Below are 16,081 nucleotides of genomic sequence, written 5' to 3' on the forward strand. Positions count from 1 at the left end.
CTTCTCTTTGGCATCAAAGTGCTCTATTTCTCCCCTCCGAAGTTCTCGATAATAATTCATGTCTCTCTGTTGTCTTGATCAAACCAGTCTTTGAGATCCTATTCTTTTGTCTACATTTCTCTTACCAGCTCCTAAGACCATGGGGAGGTAAGGTTTCTGGCAGAAAAGATAAAAAATATTTCTTGTACTGACCTTTTTGATTAATAGGTGGAGTTTGGTATAAAATCATTTCTATCATGTGAACATAATGACTTGCAAGACAACAAAAGGGCATTTCAATTTTTTATCAAAACCTGTAGTGAAAACATAATTCCACAAGGTGAACTTCTGGGACAGCCCAAGTAGCCAGGAGTGAATAAAGGTCTTATAACTTTGGTATTAAAAGAGAATTGATTCACAAATCAGCAGGGATCGTTTGAAGGAGCTGGTCATTTTTTATCCCTGTCTATGGAAAGCAGTGGTCAGCATGAACCTGTGCTGCAAGTAGACATTAATTAGCGTCTGACTGTGTAACAGACTCTAAGATATGGTACTGCATGAAACCTGTGTTCCAAAGTTTATCAGGTACACAAATTCACAGCAAAATTAAAGAATTGTTTCCATCAACTTCTATGGAAACCAAATTAAATCCAGACACAATTATACTGGGCATTCAAACAATCCACTACATATAAAAGTGTGTATAAGTTAAAAATTACACTTTAAGTCACTCATTGAATTAATGAGTACTCAGTATCTATTAACAGTCCCCTAGCTGTACTCACCATAAGGAGAGAAATCAGATCACAGAGGAAGAGACATTGCATAGAGCAGAGGCAGGGAAGGCAGCACAGGCCACAAGTGCCTTGTGTTATATGTACATACACAAAGCTCCGTGCTGGCACTGTATGTATTTTGACCTGTAAAACATAGGTATAGAAAAGCCTTGTATTGCATTGGCAAGTTACAATCCTTTTGCTGATCTAAGTACATCTTTCACAGCGTTTCCCTTCCATGGGGAGATCGCAGAGGCCGGGGCTGGACCAAAACCCTGGGAAAGGACTGGTCTGTGATGCTTTTTTTGCTCTAGGAGATATTGGGCAATTATTCAGAGGCAGGTACAGTGTCATGGTCCCCAAATGCAGTGCTATTCTGTGCAGCAACAATGATTCTTTTAAAAAATGGAGCAATCTTGAAAGTATCCAATCCTGCACGTCTTCTATCACATTGGCTGCTATTACAGTAAATTGAAAAGGACAAAAGTAAACATCCAAAGCACTTCTGCTGCCAATGTCTCCTGATACCACCATCCCCACACAAGGGAGCCGAAGATAAATTCCCCAACAACAAAACCTGAAGCTATTTTTCTGTAGAGCTTCCCAGGGTATGGATGGGATCCATGTAACAGAGAGGAATCAGCTTGTACGTTTAACCAAATGTTAATCTCTGAGCTGCCACCAAGCCACATGAAGGCTCTCATTCGTACTAAATGAACCAAAATGTTTCACCAACAAACACCACATGTTAGGAGCATTATCTCATCAGAAACACACTGATTTGCACATCAGGAGCCAGCTCCTTGCAGCTCATCCTCCACATCAACGTGGAGAACAATGCTTTGTCTTTGCTGCTTTGTATTACACAGCAGACACTTCCTCACTATTTAAAAGTTGTTCAAAATCAACAATTCTGACCCAAGACCCACCAGATGGATATTTCTGGCTGTGTGTAGTGAGGCACTGAACACTCCCAGACACTGTAAAACTCTTTGTCTGAGAGTTAATTACCTTGTATTTCAATGCACCATGATTATATGAAAAAAAAACCCACACAGATCCAGCTACGTAAGGCTTTAAAAAGTGACAATATTTTAAGGAAAAAGGGGCCTTTTAATAATACTTTTGAATATAGAGTGGCTGAGATTCCAGGCTGTCACAAGAAAGCAAGGCTACTTTTTCAGCAGAGGGCTGTTAAGGACATGATGTCAGCCAGTATTTTGTTGCCTTGTACCCATCAGCCTTCTAAAATCAGCGAGAGCAGATGATATGGAAAGCAGATATAAAACAAGGGCTTGCTAGATGGTCTGTAGGTGGAGGGGGTGGAAAGAGGCCATAGAGTATTTGGGCCATCCCTGGGGGTTTTGGTCCCGGAGGGTTTTCTCTGGTTAGAGGGTGCTGTGTGTGCTGGAGCTCAGAGCTGCTGCTCGTCCCCAATGCCTCCTGCGCCCTGAGCGGTTTCCAACTCTCGCCCACTCAGGGACATAATTATGACGACTTTGGAAATCATTCCTCTCTGCCCGTCTCCATGCATAATTTCAAATAAGCCTCCCAGGCAACAAGCAAGAAGAGCTCCACGGAAAACAGTGGCAGGCTTTGAAGTTCGAGTCTCTGTTCTGTTTCCAGAAAGATTTTGATTTAATGATAGATGCATACCCTGCCAGGAAAGAAATTTTTGTAATGAAAGCAACTTATCTGGGTATAAATATAACCCAACTGCCGAGCTGCGGGTGTGGAGCAGTCCCCAGAGAAGAGGCAGGTCTCTGGGTCGAGCTCAAGTCTGAGCTCAACCACTCCTGGTGCTAGAAAGCCTACTTCTGTCTCATTTTCCATAGCTAGAAGGGTAGTAAAGATAGAAACAACCCAAGCACAGTTGTGAACCAAAATATTTATCTGGAAGCATTAACTTGCACCAGTTTTATCCCTTTCTGAGGACTGCATATCTATGTCTCAGCTATTCAGAATGCCTGTGAGATGTCAGCAAGTTATTTAATGGTTATTATAAGTTACTTTTTATTACTGTTTCATAACTACATATTCCGTTTGGTAACATCAATTTTTTAATACAAGCACCATCAGTTTACTCATTATAATTAAAGCAACTCCTAAACAACTAGCTTAAGAAGAAAATGCCTTTCTTATCCCAGGTAAAGCAGAGCTTGGTTTTTTTGCCTCTCCCTAGGCACTCAGTCACTTTATTAAGCCATAACAAAGTACACGAGGCTAATGACAAAAGCAGCAGTTCTGAGAGGCACAGCTTTCTGCTAATTTAAAACACATTGAGCAACGAGAGGCAACCCAGACTTCTTTTGTGAAGACATTTTGCAGCCTCCACCAGGTATATCACATCGAAAGGTGTTAAATGGGCGATTTAGGTAGTCACTGGCCACTGATGGTTTTAACTGAGAATAAGGGTTTACCGCATGATAATTTAGATGGCACTTATATTAAAGGAGTCTCTCCATTCTCTTTGGGGAGAATGGGGGGGACAGTTTGGGACGATTATCTTTTTTTAAAGAACTATTATGAAGGAAACAAAAAGTGCTGATGGAGGTTGCAATGTCCAAAAGAAGCAAAGGTCAGCCAGGTTTTGGGTACATTGTTCACATTTGTCATTAATTCTTCAACTCATCCAAGTTTTGCTTCACCCTACCCTGGGGCTGGAACTGGGCTCATCGTCTTTTTTAAACTGCTTTTGCAGAGGTGAGACCACCAGTTCATTTTGCTTCTGAAGCCAGATTTGAATTGCAGAGTCCAGAGACAAAAGGCTGGTGCTCCACGCTCAGTGCACAGTATCTTCTCAAAAAGACTTACACTCCCTTTTACACACACAAAACCATTATTCACTCTGTGACTTCTGGCTGGGCTATTCTTGCCTCTTCCTGGGTTTCCAAAACCTTCACCCTAACCAAAGACCCAGGTACCACAGACTTGCTGAGGAGCTGCTCACAGATTACAGTGCTACTGAACACAAGCAAAGCCAAGAAAATGAAGCCAGATATTTCCTTCCATTTGCACGGATTTTGACATTATTAGAGCAAATTCTCAAATGACCCAATGGAAAAAAATAATATCAGTATTCTTCACCTGAGCATCAGTACCTCTTCATTCTAATAGCAATAGAAGGTGAAGGCGCCTGTGAGATCATTCCTTTATGATTAAAAAAAAATGAGTTTTTTTAATATGTACTCTCCTAGCACTTGCGCAGAGCCCAACAGCTGGGACAGGCAGGGACATGGCAACCAGGGACAAACCCCTCTGCACAGGACCTGCACACCGAGGCACGCAGCCAAGGCACCCCTGGGAAGAAGCATTTGCCTTGGTGTCCCGCAGAGCTCTGCCAACCACTATTGCCTCTCCCTTCACAAGCTACCCAGCCTTTTCTTGAAGACTTTGAGAAACAGAGATCTCACCAAGTTTGTTGCAGCAATGAACCACATGGCCATTTGGGCTGCATGTCTGCTTTCCTCTTCACATAGCTCTGGTTTGCACTGCAGCATTGATTTCTGTCAGAGGGATGGACCAACATCACATCTTTCACATGCAGCCTTAATCATCTCTGATCAGCTGAGACTAGAAAGCTCCTCTAACCCATTTTAGGGCAAATAACCTAGGAAACTGAGGAACTACTGCAAATGGGCATCACCCAGCTGGTTTGTATGAGCTGCCAGAAACTGGCTGGGAAGGAAACTCCTCTCCCAATTCCCCACTTTTTCCCCATTCACAATTGTGCGCAGCTGCAATTGCACTTGAGACGTGCCAGTGTAAAACCCACTTCTCTTATCTTTAAAGATGCATCTTCCAATTCATGCTTGTAGTACTGATACTTATCTTAAATAATGTCAGCAAAATGAACCCACCATTACTTATTTTTCAAATACAATATTCTCGTCAGCAGTAGAGAGCTCAAGTGTTCTTTCCTTTCACACCTATTAGGTTGGAACAAGCTTTAACAGTGTAAATAACCTTCCCCATAGCGTAATGAAAAACCTTATTACAGCCTGGGATTAATTTTTCTAATCTATTTACAAGCAAAAAGGTCATACTCGAATTTGACACTGAGGAAGGGAGGCAGGACTCATTATCTACAGAAAGACTCAAGAAAATGGATGAACATAAACATAGGATAGTTTTGGAACTTGAATCCGTGTCCTAGCTTCTAATTAAAAATTAGCCAGCAAAGCACTGCACTGCAAACGTCATTACCTACAGGAAAAATGAAATTCCTAATTACTGAGCAAAAATGTTTTGATCTCAACGATGTATTTGTTTTGAAAAGTCATCTTAACTGCTCGAAACTGCATTCCATTCCTTTTCCTTCTCTGCGCAATCCTTTTATTACCAAAGGACCAGCAGGAGATAACTACACACAGAGCAAAGTTTTTCCCAGGCGCTGCGTAAAGGTGCCCTCACAAACCCCACCTCACTGCCCATGAATCCCATCTAATTCCCTCACGCTGAAACACAGCTGTGGGCACTGTGGGCACGGAAGGCAAAGAGGTGCCTGGCTCTAGGGTGATGCTCCAGCATGGCTGTTGACACAGGCAGACAGCCCGGGCCCAGGGACAGAGGCAGGGGATGCTGCTACACCAGCTGCCTTAGGTGAGTACCCAGAAAGGGCATTTTGCAAAACAAATCTCACCCCCGGGATTCGGGAAAGGCCTCAGTTTCTGCCTCCACACGCAGCCCACAGCTCCCTCCCGCGGCAGCCCAGGAGCTCTAATTGCTGCTGGTTGTCGGTTCATCAAACCTTGCTCCAAGCAAAAGTTAATTGACGTGGGCTTAAGGTAGCCGGCAATAACAGCTGGACAGCCTGCACCACGGCTGCGAGCACTGCTCGTTTCTGTCGCGGATAACGATGCAGACAGCCTGCCAAACGCGTTTGATGGAAATCATCTCATGGAGCATGAGAGGTGCCATGCTGAGCTCCAGCTCAGGCTGCAAAGCTGCAGAATACAAAATACAAGACCACTACCAGTGTTTTTGTAACTGGGTGTTTCTGTCCTACTTTCATGTCAGCTTTGCTCAAGTCCTTGGGATTTCATCTTGCGATGTCTCAATCCACTGCATTCCCACACCATGTTCCCCAGCCCAAGCTCTCTGGAGGGTGCAGAGAAGAGGCACCCTCACCCTCCAGCAGCCCTTCCAAGGCTGGGGTACAAATCCTGCCAACATCCCCACCCACTTAGTGTCAGAATTCCTTCTATGTCTGCCATCCCAAAGAATTCACAGTGCCCCTGTGATCAGGATGTTAGCACTCCTTTTCCCCTCCTGTGTGATAGGGATCTCGCTCGAGGATACCCACAGGTCTTTTCCCACTCACTTCTCTGAACTTTGCTTGTAGGACCTTACTCCTAACTGTGTTTTTGTGGGAAAGCCCAGCAGGGACTTGCATTTCTAGCTGCATGGCCTTGGGGTCAGCTTAGACTCCACCAGGTCTCTGCCCCTAGACAGTGTAAGCACAGCTGCCACTGCCAAGCACGTCCATGGAAAAGCAACCCTAACTCAGTCCTGGTCATGTCTTGAGAGAAATGCTCTGCAAACACACTCATGAGTAACACTAAACAGGTACTGAGATGTTCTGTGAACAGAAAAAAAAAAAATAGTTTCATAAATATTACTCATTTTCCTCAGCTGCTGGTTAATAATATTGACTTTTGTCCTGCATACAGTCTTCCCTGCTACTCAAGAATAACACACATTCTTAAATACATGAGAAAGTGATTGACACTTTACCCACTAATAGCCAATAACTGTAATAACGTTGGGATAATCCAACAACCCAATAAATCAAAACCCCCTTGTAATAATCCCCCTCACAAAGAGCACTCAGGGCTATGTCCACAGCCAGAGCTGGGCTGCACCACTTCATGCAAGTATTTGCATTAATACTCCTTGAGTAGCTGACTACACTTCTTAGACATCAGAGGGAGTCACTGTACAGAGACTGTATATCTCAGTACATACAGTGTGTTAACTGGATGTGTGTCTATTGCATTTATAATAAAAACTTAATGTATTTATTTAAGTTGAAAAATGTGCCAGGAGATTTTTCAGTTTGTATCCATCTTCACCAAAATAAATAGAACCAACCTCATCATGAACCCTGCATAGAGAACTGTTTCCATTTGTACTGAAAAATTGATGCTGCCAAAATTGATATTACCTTATTTCTGCTACAATAATCATATGACATCCTGTTGCCTAACAAAGCAAGAAATAAATGTAGTAGGAAAACAGTGTCCAGAACTCCCGGAGTTAGCAGTACAGCCTGTGCAGAGCCCAATACACCATTGTGTACAATTCCTACCATAAGAAATATGCCACTTATTTTAATGAGATATTTCATACCAGTGTCAGGCAGAAGGATGTGGCTACAGAGGATACAAATGCATCTCATAGTAAGCTGCATTCTGCAAGCAATCTAGGGAATCAGATATTAACATAAACCAGTTGCTTTCTATATTCTCCTTTTTAATACAAAGAATCACTTTTTATGCATTTGAAGAGCTGATCTTTGGAAAGAATGGGAGAGGATGGCTGGGTCTCAACTGCCTCTTGCCTGGGAAGTGGAAATGAGGATGACGAAGAAAGAAATCCTACAGCTCCAGTTGTAAGAGCTTCTTTGCTCTGTCACTCAGGGGAAATCAATACCACTCTCAGCTGCAAAACGCAACCCATACACAGCAAATTGCTCATCTCCCCATTTTCTTCTGAAATCCATATTGCTGCAGATAGTGAGCATTTTGGAGGCACTCAACCACACAGAATACACTAAAATGCACTAATCTACTAAGATAAGCAAAATTTTACAGACTATAGTTATATGCTTGCATGGGATGTCTCCCTCCTCCTGCATTCCTTAGGCTCTTATTCGCAGAGAATTCAAGTACCTGGAGAAAGAGATGAGGAGTTCAGTAATTAGTCCTCTGGCAGTCATACTGGGTTTTATTCTGAATAGCTCTTGCGATTCCTTAATGTCAATGAAAGGAAGAGGCAGGGAGGGGGAAGCCAAACAGGCATCATGAGGACATTTATGTCCCAGACTAAATGAACACACAGGATTATAGACACTGCCTGAACCAAACAGGTTTCCTGCCTGGGGCAAGGCAACAAAAGAAGGTGAAAAAAAACCTTTCCTACAGCACATCCAATGGTGTAAATCAGAGCAGATTTTAGGTACAATCAGTTTTTTCAGGCACCACACATCTCTGGAGCACTGGGTCTGGCCCCACCACCTATGAATGGGACTATCGAACTACTGAGCCAGTTTTCTGGATTTACTACAGAAACCGTACTTCTGGAAACTTCTTCCCTGCTGCACGCATAATCAAGGCATAATTAGGACTTAGTGAAGCCTACAGCCTTTCTGCTCTTTCTCTGCTTTTCATGAAAGGGAGCAGATAAGAGCTTGCACAGCATGCCAAAGTCTTTTCCTCTGTTTTTGTTATCACCTTGCTAACTATCTTGTGGTTTCCAAATCAGGCTACAGAAAAAGGCTCCCTTTCCACCTCCACCTCACACCCTTCCCAGAGCACAGGAAAACTGCAGCAGCTTGCTTATGATTATCACTGTATCGCTTTCTAACATGATTATCAGTAAATGATTCTCAGTAATTATTTGAAACAATTTTCAAAATTTACTTTTAAATAAGATTTATAAAGCCCATAAAATTCCTTTCAAAAATCCCAGGCTTCCATTTATGAAAACAAGTCACTTCTGAAATAGCCTGTTATCGGTGTTTATGTCTTCACTTTTTGACTTCATAGCACATTTTTTGACTTCTCTCCCATGCCAGCCAAGAGAACCAAGCCCAGCAAGTGGGGCTGAATGCTGCAAGACCAAAGGAAGCAAGAGGACCCAAAACTTCAGCCCTGAACATGTTGATCAGATTATCAGGGCATTATTACCTCTGGAGCAATATACCTTTCCTCTGTGTTGGGCTTACTAGCTCTGCTCGGTGACTGAACATACATGCTGGTAATTAAAGAAGTGGTCTTGGGGTGCAGCGGGTAGCCAGGATGTGGGAGCACCCCAACATCAAACTCCAAAGCCTGCAGCCCAGCCACAGGCCAGAACAGATGCTGCAGCTTGCAGGAGAGCAGAGGCATCCTGGAGCAAAGGCAGAGCTGTTACCCAAGCAGATTGTGTTGCTTTACACATGTCCTTTCCAGCAATCCTCTCAGCTATTCCAGGCTGTTAGGATGGCTCACAGAGTATTTAAACAGTTTGGCTGTGTCCTCTGGATAATTATAATGAGCTATAGCCTATCAAAACCCCCCACAAAACGTGATTCTACTCATGCTGACTTATCTGACTGCAGCACTCATCCTGTCTCCTGGGAATACTTATGAGAAGTAGGCTACCTCTTGCCAAAACAAGGTAAAAAAAGGAAAAAGAAGCCAGTCATCATTGTTCACTCACCTTTCAGTATGCCTGCCTTACTGACATCTCCTACAGCCAGGAGAAAAGCCACTCCAAGTCATCCAAGTCACAGCAGTGCGCCCTACAGCAACACATCTGCCATTTATTACCAATTAATTTACTGTAAAGATCCTTTTGGGCTTGCAAATACTGAATGTAAAGTGACTATAAATGTGAATTGTTAGCCTTTTATAAGCCTTTGCTCTCTGTATCTACAAGTCACTCCTCTGACAGACGCTGCCACTGGCAGATCAGTGTGCAGGTCAGGGAGGGTATGCACTCATTTTGCCCCACTGTGCTTTTCCTGCTCCTTCAAGGCAGGGCTGGATTTTTGTTCAGTTTTGCCTGAAATAGCTGCTCCATCTGCCAGCTCCAGAGATGGGATTGCCTCCATCCCCTCGGAAGAGAGGCTTGGAGCCAGCCGGTGGCCACCAGCCACAGCGCTCAGCCCACTTTCAAGCCCCCTGCTGCAGCATTTCTCCAACCAAGAAGAAACACACATCTTCCTCCCACCACAGTAATAGAACAAACTTTAAAAATCCTCCTGGGTGGGTGGCTATGCTGCAGGAATGGGGCTCTGGAGGCACTAGAAACAGTGTGATCCCCCGCGGGAACGCGATTTCATGAGAGCTTTGCTCCCACCCAGGCACTGCTGCTTTGGGAGGAAATTGTTTTTATGAAACAATCACTCAACTTATATTAAGAAACATATCAGCATGCTCTACTGCTCCCAAGATGAATTGGACTTGAGCTTTTCGATGGTGTGCCACCTGCTTTTAGCCAGGGACCCAGAAGGGACAAGAAAACATGGAAAAAGCGCAGGATGCTGTATGGTCATCTCATATAGCAGAACCAAAATTGGGAGTGATTTAGCTGGCCAGGACTAAGAAATGGCAGAAAGACCTTTCTGCAGTGGCAGGAAACACCGAAAGAACTGGTAAGCAGCACATCCTGTGTGGTGATGTAATCCATTATTTATTATTATTATTATTATTTGTCTTTTTTAGAAGCAAATGCAGACATGACATACAGCTGGGGACAAGAATGGCATTGTACTAAGTACAACAACATCATTAATGGATTTGGCTGGCAAGGCACTGAAAAAGAATTCATCAACAAATCCCGCCTCCATCACCCTTGACCACCTATAATGACTATCCTACTATAGCATAATACCATAGATGCATGATATATCAAATACAAAATGTGTTTTCCTAAATATCTATGAGGCAAGCAAGCAACAAATTAACTTGTTGTAATTAAGTCTGATAATGTGATGATTGGTGCATGACCTTTGTAAAAGGGGCAAAAAACCTCTACCATCATTCATTAATATTAATAAAGCAGGTGAGCTCTTTACTAAATAGATGTCCATCAGTGGTACATTGCCAGATTGCTACACAGGTAGCCTTAATTACTGTCTAGCAGAGCAGATCATGCTGCACATGGGCTATATAGCAAAGAAGAGTTCAGTTTTAGGCATTAAGAATTGTATTGATACTGGAGACAAGATGAAAGCTTCACCAGTTTGTCACCCAATTCCAGATGGAAATGGTTGGGATAACCCTCCACAAACACCCCCAGAGCAAATCTGAAGGAGACAAGGGGAGAGCTGCAGCTCAGAGGAATGGGAACTGTGGGAGGGGAACAGCGTGGGAAATGGTGCCATCCATCAAGTGACTAAGCACAGCCAACACCAACCCTGGGCAAACAGAGTGGCTTAGACCCAACAGAAAAAGCCTTTGCAGGAATTTTTTACATTTGCCTTTAAAAAAAACTGAACACATGGGAAAGCATCCCATGTCCTGATAATACATAGACACCATTACATTTAAGCCCCACCTCAGCTTTAAATCTCCTCTTGAGCAGCCTCAAGGGAAGGAAGATCGGCTGGCTGGTTTTTATTCTGGCAGAGATAACACATATCCTTTCTATTTATTACAGTACAGTAAAAGTTTGGTCCACAATGGCTTTTATTCATAAAGTGATTTGCCTTTCAGATCTGCCAGGCAAATGGCTGCATTGGTGGCCCAACCTGCTTTCACCAAGTGAAGGACAAGCTGATTGCTCATTTGCCTTTTGGCAAGTGCACCAAGTGTTTATTGTAAAAGACAGAGAAGGGAACCTCTTAAAAAAAGTTGTGGTGTATTTTTAAACTACTTTAAAGCAGTTTGTTCCCACAAAGAATTATTTAAACGTGGAGGGCATAAAGGTAATCGGTATTCATATCCATTTTGCTTTCAGGAAATTATTCCTATGAGATTAGCCTTGCACTGGGGATAGAAAACTCACAGGATCCGTGGAAAGCAGGTTTCCTCAACCCTTTAATTGTATTTGCCTTCCTAAAATTGCAGTGTGAATGCTAGACAAGTGCCTGGTCCCACATGGAAGCAGCTTTGTAATCCCCAGTACCCAATAGGTCAAACAGATTGTCTGGGGTATCTTTATTCTCAGCCTTATAAATGATTGATTTAGTTCATCTCTAATACAGCAGGGAAAACTCAAGTTTTGCTTGTATGATATTCATAAATGATACATCAATGAATTAATGATTCACCTCTACATGCTTTTTACATACCTATCTGTCCACCACTTCAAGCATTGCCGGGCACAGAAGCTGCACAGGCTGCCAGGGGAGTCCAACCAAGTACCTCCAAAGGTTGGGCAGCTGTAAATCAGGCGGATGCTTTGCTCTGGGAGCTCACTGCTTTGCGCAGAGCTGCACCACAGAGCTCTGAGCACAGCAGTGAAGTGAAGGTATGATTTTCAAAGGAATCTGAGCAACTTGTACATCCAAGCAGCATCCTCAGACTTGCCTTTTCCAAGTTCCCAGCCCAGGTATTTAGACATGCCTGTCCAGAAGCCATCGTCCATCTCTGCAGCAGCCCACATTACTTCACTTTCACATTGGCAGTGGATGAAGAGTATATGTGGCTGATGGTTTCAACCTCCTCTCTCGTTACCTTCCTAGGGAATCAAAGTACAAGATTCACACAGTGAAAGTCAGCATTTCCATTTTGAATTCATTTGCTTTTGTGACTAGCTGTCATTTTATATGCAAAGCTAGACAAAACACAGCACAAAAGGAAAAAAAAAAAATCAGTAAACACTAAATTGCACTCACTGTGCAAAGGCTGCAAGAGAAAAGGGTATGGCCGTATGAGGCACATGTCCAAACCTCTTTCAGAAATGCATTTGTTTAGGCAAGTTAAACCATCTGCAGCTGATGTTAGTATACCAGCCATGTTCTTGAAGTTACTTAGGCACCAGGGTTGTGTAAATTATTGAAGCTTAACTGAGATATTTTGGCAAAATTGTACAATAGAGAGGGGCAGATCCCTTCTGTGGTGAGAAGGGAAGCCTGTGTCCACCAGCTATGGACCAGACCATGGATGCATTACGCATGCCACCAGGAACCACTCACAACAGTCTTACTAGGCCAGTTTTAATAAATTGTCAGTTTTACCAAAGTCTGCTGTTTGGCACCACCATTAGTGAGCTCTGCTCTGAACCACTGCTATGGAGAGCTGGGAGCAGCAGACTCTGGACCAGGAGCCACTCTAGGAGGGGATGGATGCTTCTGGCTCCTCACACCACGACAAAGACTTTGTATGCTTAGTGCTTTCTGAAACGTGGATCCAAATAATCAGTTTCTTCAGAAAAGATAGGCCTACATAATTATCTGTCCTTTGCACTGCCAGGCAATGTATATTAAAATGTATGAATAGAGAATACTGCAGTAAGTCCAGTTTCAATTTATTTTTTGCCTTCTGGAAAATGTAAAAAAAATTAGAGGTGAATAGAATAACCAATAAAAGATAAAAATTCTCATCTTCTTTCTTTTAAATTGAAGTTTACCTAAGTTACACAAACGTAGCATTTTAGCAGCACCTTTTACACTTCAAAGGATTTCTATGTTTATATTAAAACCTTGATCAGTGGGTTTAATTATTTAACTAATTCCATTTGCAAGAACAAACCAGAGATACAGCAGTCTCCATTTTAGTGCATTTTTCTTTATAATATGTTTTCTGTTTGGTAGGCAGAGGAAGGGAAACCATCAGTCACCAAGCCCTACAGTTCATTTTATCAAACTCACAGAGCTTTGAGCATGGACTTGCAACATGCTCTTCCCCACATCCCACCCCAAGAAACACAATTGCTAAACTTAGCAAGCACGCAATGTCCACCATGCTCTCAGCACGCAACTTGGTTAACTCAGTGGGGAATCACATCCAGCTTGGGCAGCAGTTTAGGCTTTAAAATCCACATGGAATAACCAGAGCTTACACGTGATGCACTGATAGCCACCGTAACAGTCCACAGATGTCTATTTTTCTCATAGAAGGTCAACAGGAACATCTCAATCCTTTGAAAAATAAGTAACATTTTAAAAGGGATGAAGAAAATGCACTCAAATGTACTATGGTGTAAAGAGTTTATCCACCTGTGTCAGTGTGGAGGTGTCAGTCAGAAGATGGGGCAAACCACTCCAGGCCTGCAAGTTCTCATGGATGCACATTTGAGAACCAGTGAAGACAAATTCATGCAGACTGCGCTCATGCTCTGTGTCCTCCAGGGTGGGGAAGAAAATCCATCTCACCTGGTTTATGCACAGAGGTCCTGCTGCCAGGCCAGGGTTACAAATGTCACCAGTGGTGACACAGCATTCAGCATTCATGCCCAACATAGTTAGCACTGTACTGTTCTGCTGTAGTTATATATTTGAGAAAAGAAACTAAAGTTAGATAGTTGCTTCTTGCTTATATTAAGCTTTCTTTGAATGGATGCTTTTATTTTAACACGATGGTATAAACATCGAACAATTCTTATTTAGAAAAAGACCAAAAACTACACAAACTAAAACTTAACAGGGATAAGCCAACATAGCTCAGCTTAGTGCAATTAATCTTGCTCCACTTGCCAAGGCTTTTGTTAACCATGAAATGACCTATTAACCACAAAATGACCTGTTAACCCACTTTCTCAAGCAGCTTGTCTAAAATCTCTGAGAGAATGAAGTACTGAAGTTCACAGAGTCTCAAGTCACCCCTATGTTCCTTTGACACAATAAGGCTTCCCCATTGCTGGATCACCCAAGAATAACCAACATTTAATTGCTACCTTGATGAGAATTACCTCTTGGGAAAGCGTAAGGCAGGCTTTGCCCATGGAAAGGTTGTGCATGTGCAGAAGTCCTGCACAGTGCTCCCTGGGAGGCGGGTTGACACTCATTCCCTCAGTCATTAACAAATGCTTCCCTTGTCCTTGAGATCTTTCCATTAAATACACCCCTGTCTCCTGCAGAAAGCAAGCTTGACCTTTTCTATAGAATTAAGAGCCAATTGATTGCCTATTTTAAATTCATAATGAGATCAAGAGGGATAATGCTAAGATGACCTGGAGATCAGCGCAAGACATGGGAGAGAATTGTTTCCTTAATTGCAATGCCTGAATTTAATTACTTTTGCACTCTGTGTACTCAGATGATATGTAAAATAGAGGTCTCGGCAGCCCGTGGTCATTAATGCTCCACAGCCAGCTCCTGCGGGAGTAGAGGAGTCCACCTCTTGGCTGCAGTTCAGGCAGTTATATCCCTGTGTGTCCACTCGCCTTGCTTGCAAACACACACCATTGTCTTTCTGCTCCCAACAGCCACTCACCAGTGCAGTCACTTGTGCTAGAGCCACCAACTCCCAGCCAGGAACAGCTGCTTTTCATACTCCATTGCTAGTAATTACACTTAATCCAGACTTTACTTAGGCGAGAAAAAAAACCCAGATGCCTACAGCGAGAGGTGTTTAGAGAAGGACCAGAGGCTACACCCATCACCAAACTTTGCCTATAGAAGAACATTTTTAATCTGAGAGTGACATCTGAAGCCATTCATTTTCCTTAGAAAACATTTTTCTCAAAAGAAAGCTATCTGTTGTGCGTCAGGAAAAATAAGCCACATTACTTGTAGGGAAAGTTTTGTTCAATGATACAGATAGCTCCCAGAGAAACCTATGAATTAGCACCCACAGGCACAGGGTCAGGTGCTTATTTGATGTAAAACCAAAGATATTGGGCTTTACAAAACAGGTTTACTCTATGAAGACTTGATAAATTATTGTCTAAGGTTTTAATGAGTGGAAAATCAATAGTTATAAGCTGGCTGGATGCTTTCAAATGGTGCTACTAGGTAAGAAGGCATCCTGCTGGTGAGTTTATGTCCCTGTGCAGAAGGTAGCACGCTTGGTAATGTATTTATAACACCTATAGACTGTTTATTAAGCACTTGCACTTATGTTTTGCAACTGTGTTTGCCCAGTGAGAGCTTAATATGCAAATAGAGAGTTATCTACTCATCTAGCATGTAACAAGTCATGCTGGCTGAAACACCCTTTCCCTGAAAAGAGGGCTCCAGTTCCAGGGATCACGGTCAATGCTCTTCATCATTCAAGAGCTGCATCTCGATCTTTTGCAGATATCCTCTTTCCAAATTATAATAAAAACCTAGAAGTACTACACAGAACTGCAAGTATAAGCCCTCAGATAACCATGATCATTTGTTTTGGAAATACAGGTTAAAATTTCAAAATATATCAGGAAATATTGCCTTGAGACCCCTGAAGAGTTCCTGATTGCCACGAGCAGACACAAAACCAAGATGTTGCTCTTCATTAGACATGTTTGTTAAACGCTGAGCAGTGTTAATAGCACACAAGGACAGACAGGTCTCACCTCACTGCTCCCAAACTGCAAAATGTTGGAGTTACAGGCATTTTATGGTATTGTCACAGATGCCTCTGGTTTCCTTTCCAAACCTGAGAGATAGCACTAGAAACATCACAATGCTCCTGAAAGCATCTCTGAGTCCATCCCAACTGATGATGCTTGAAGACACTAGCACCAGAGAG

This window comes from Strigops habroptila, chromosome 11, assembly GCF_004027225.2.
Source record: "Strigops habroptila isolate Jane chromosome 11, bStrHab1.2.pri, whole genome shotgun sequence".
Taxonomy (NCBI): domain Eukaryota; kingdom Metazoa; phylum Chordata; class Aves; order Psittaciformes; family Psittacidae; genus Strigops; species Strigops habroptila.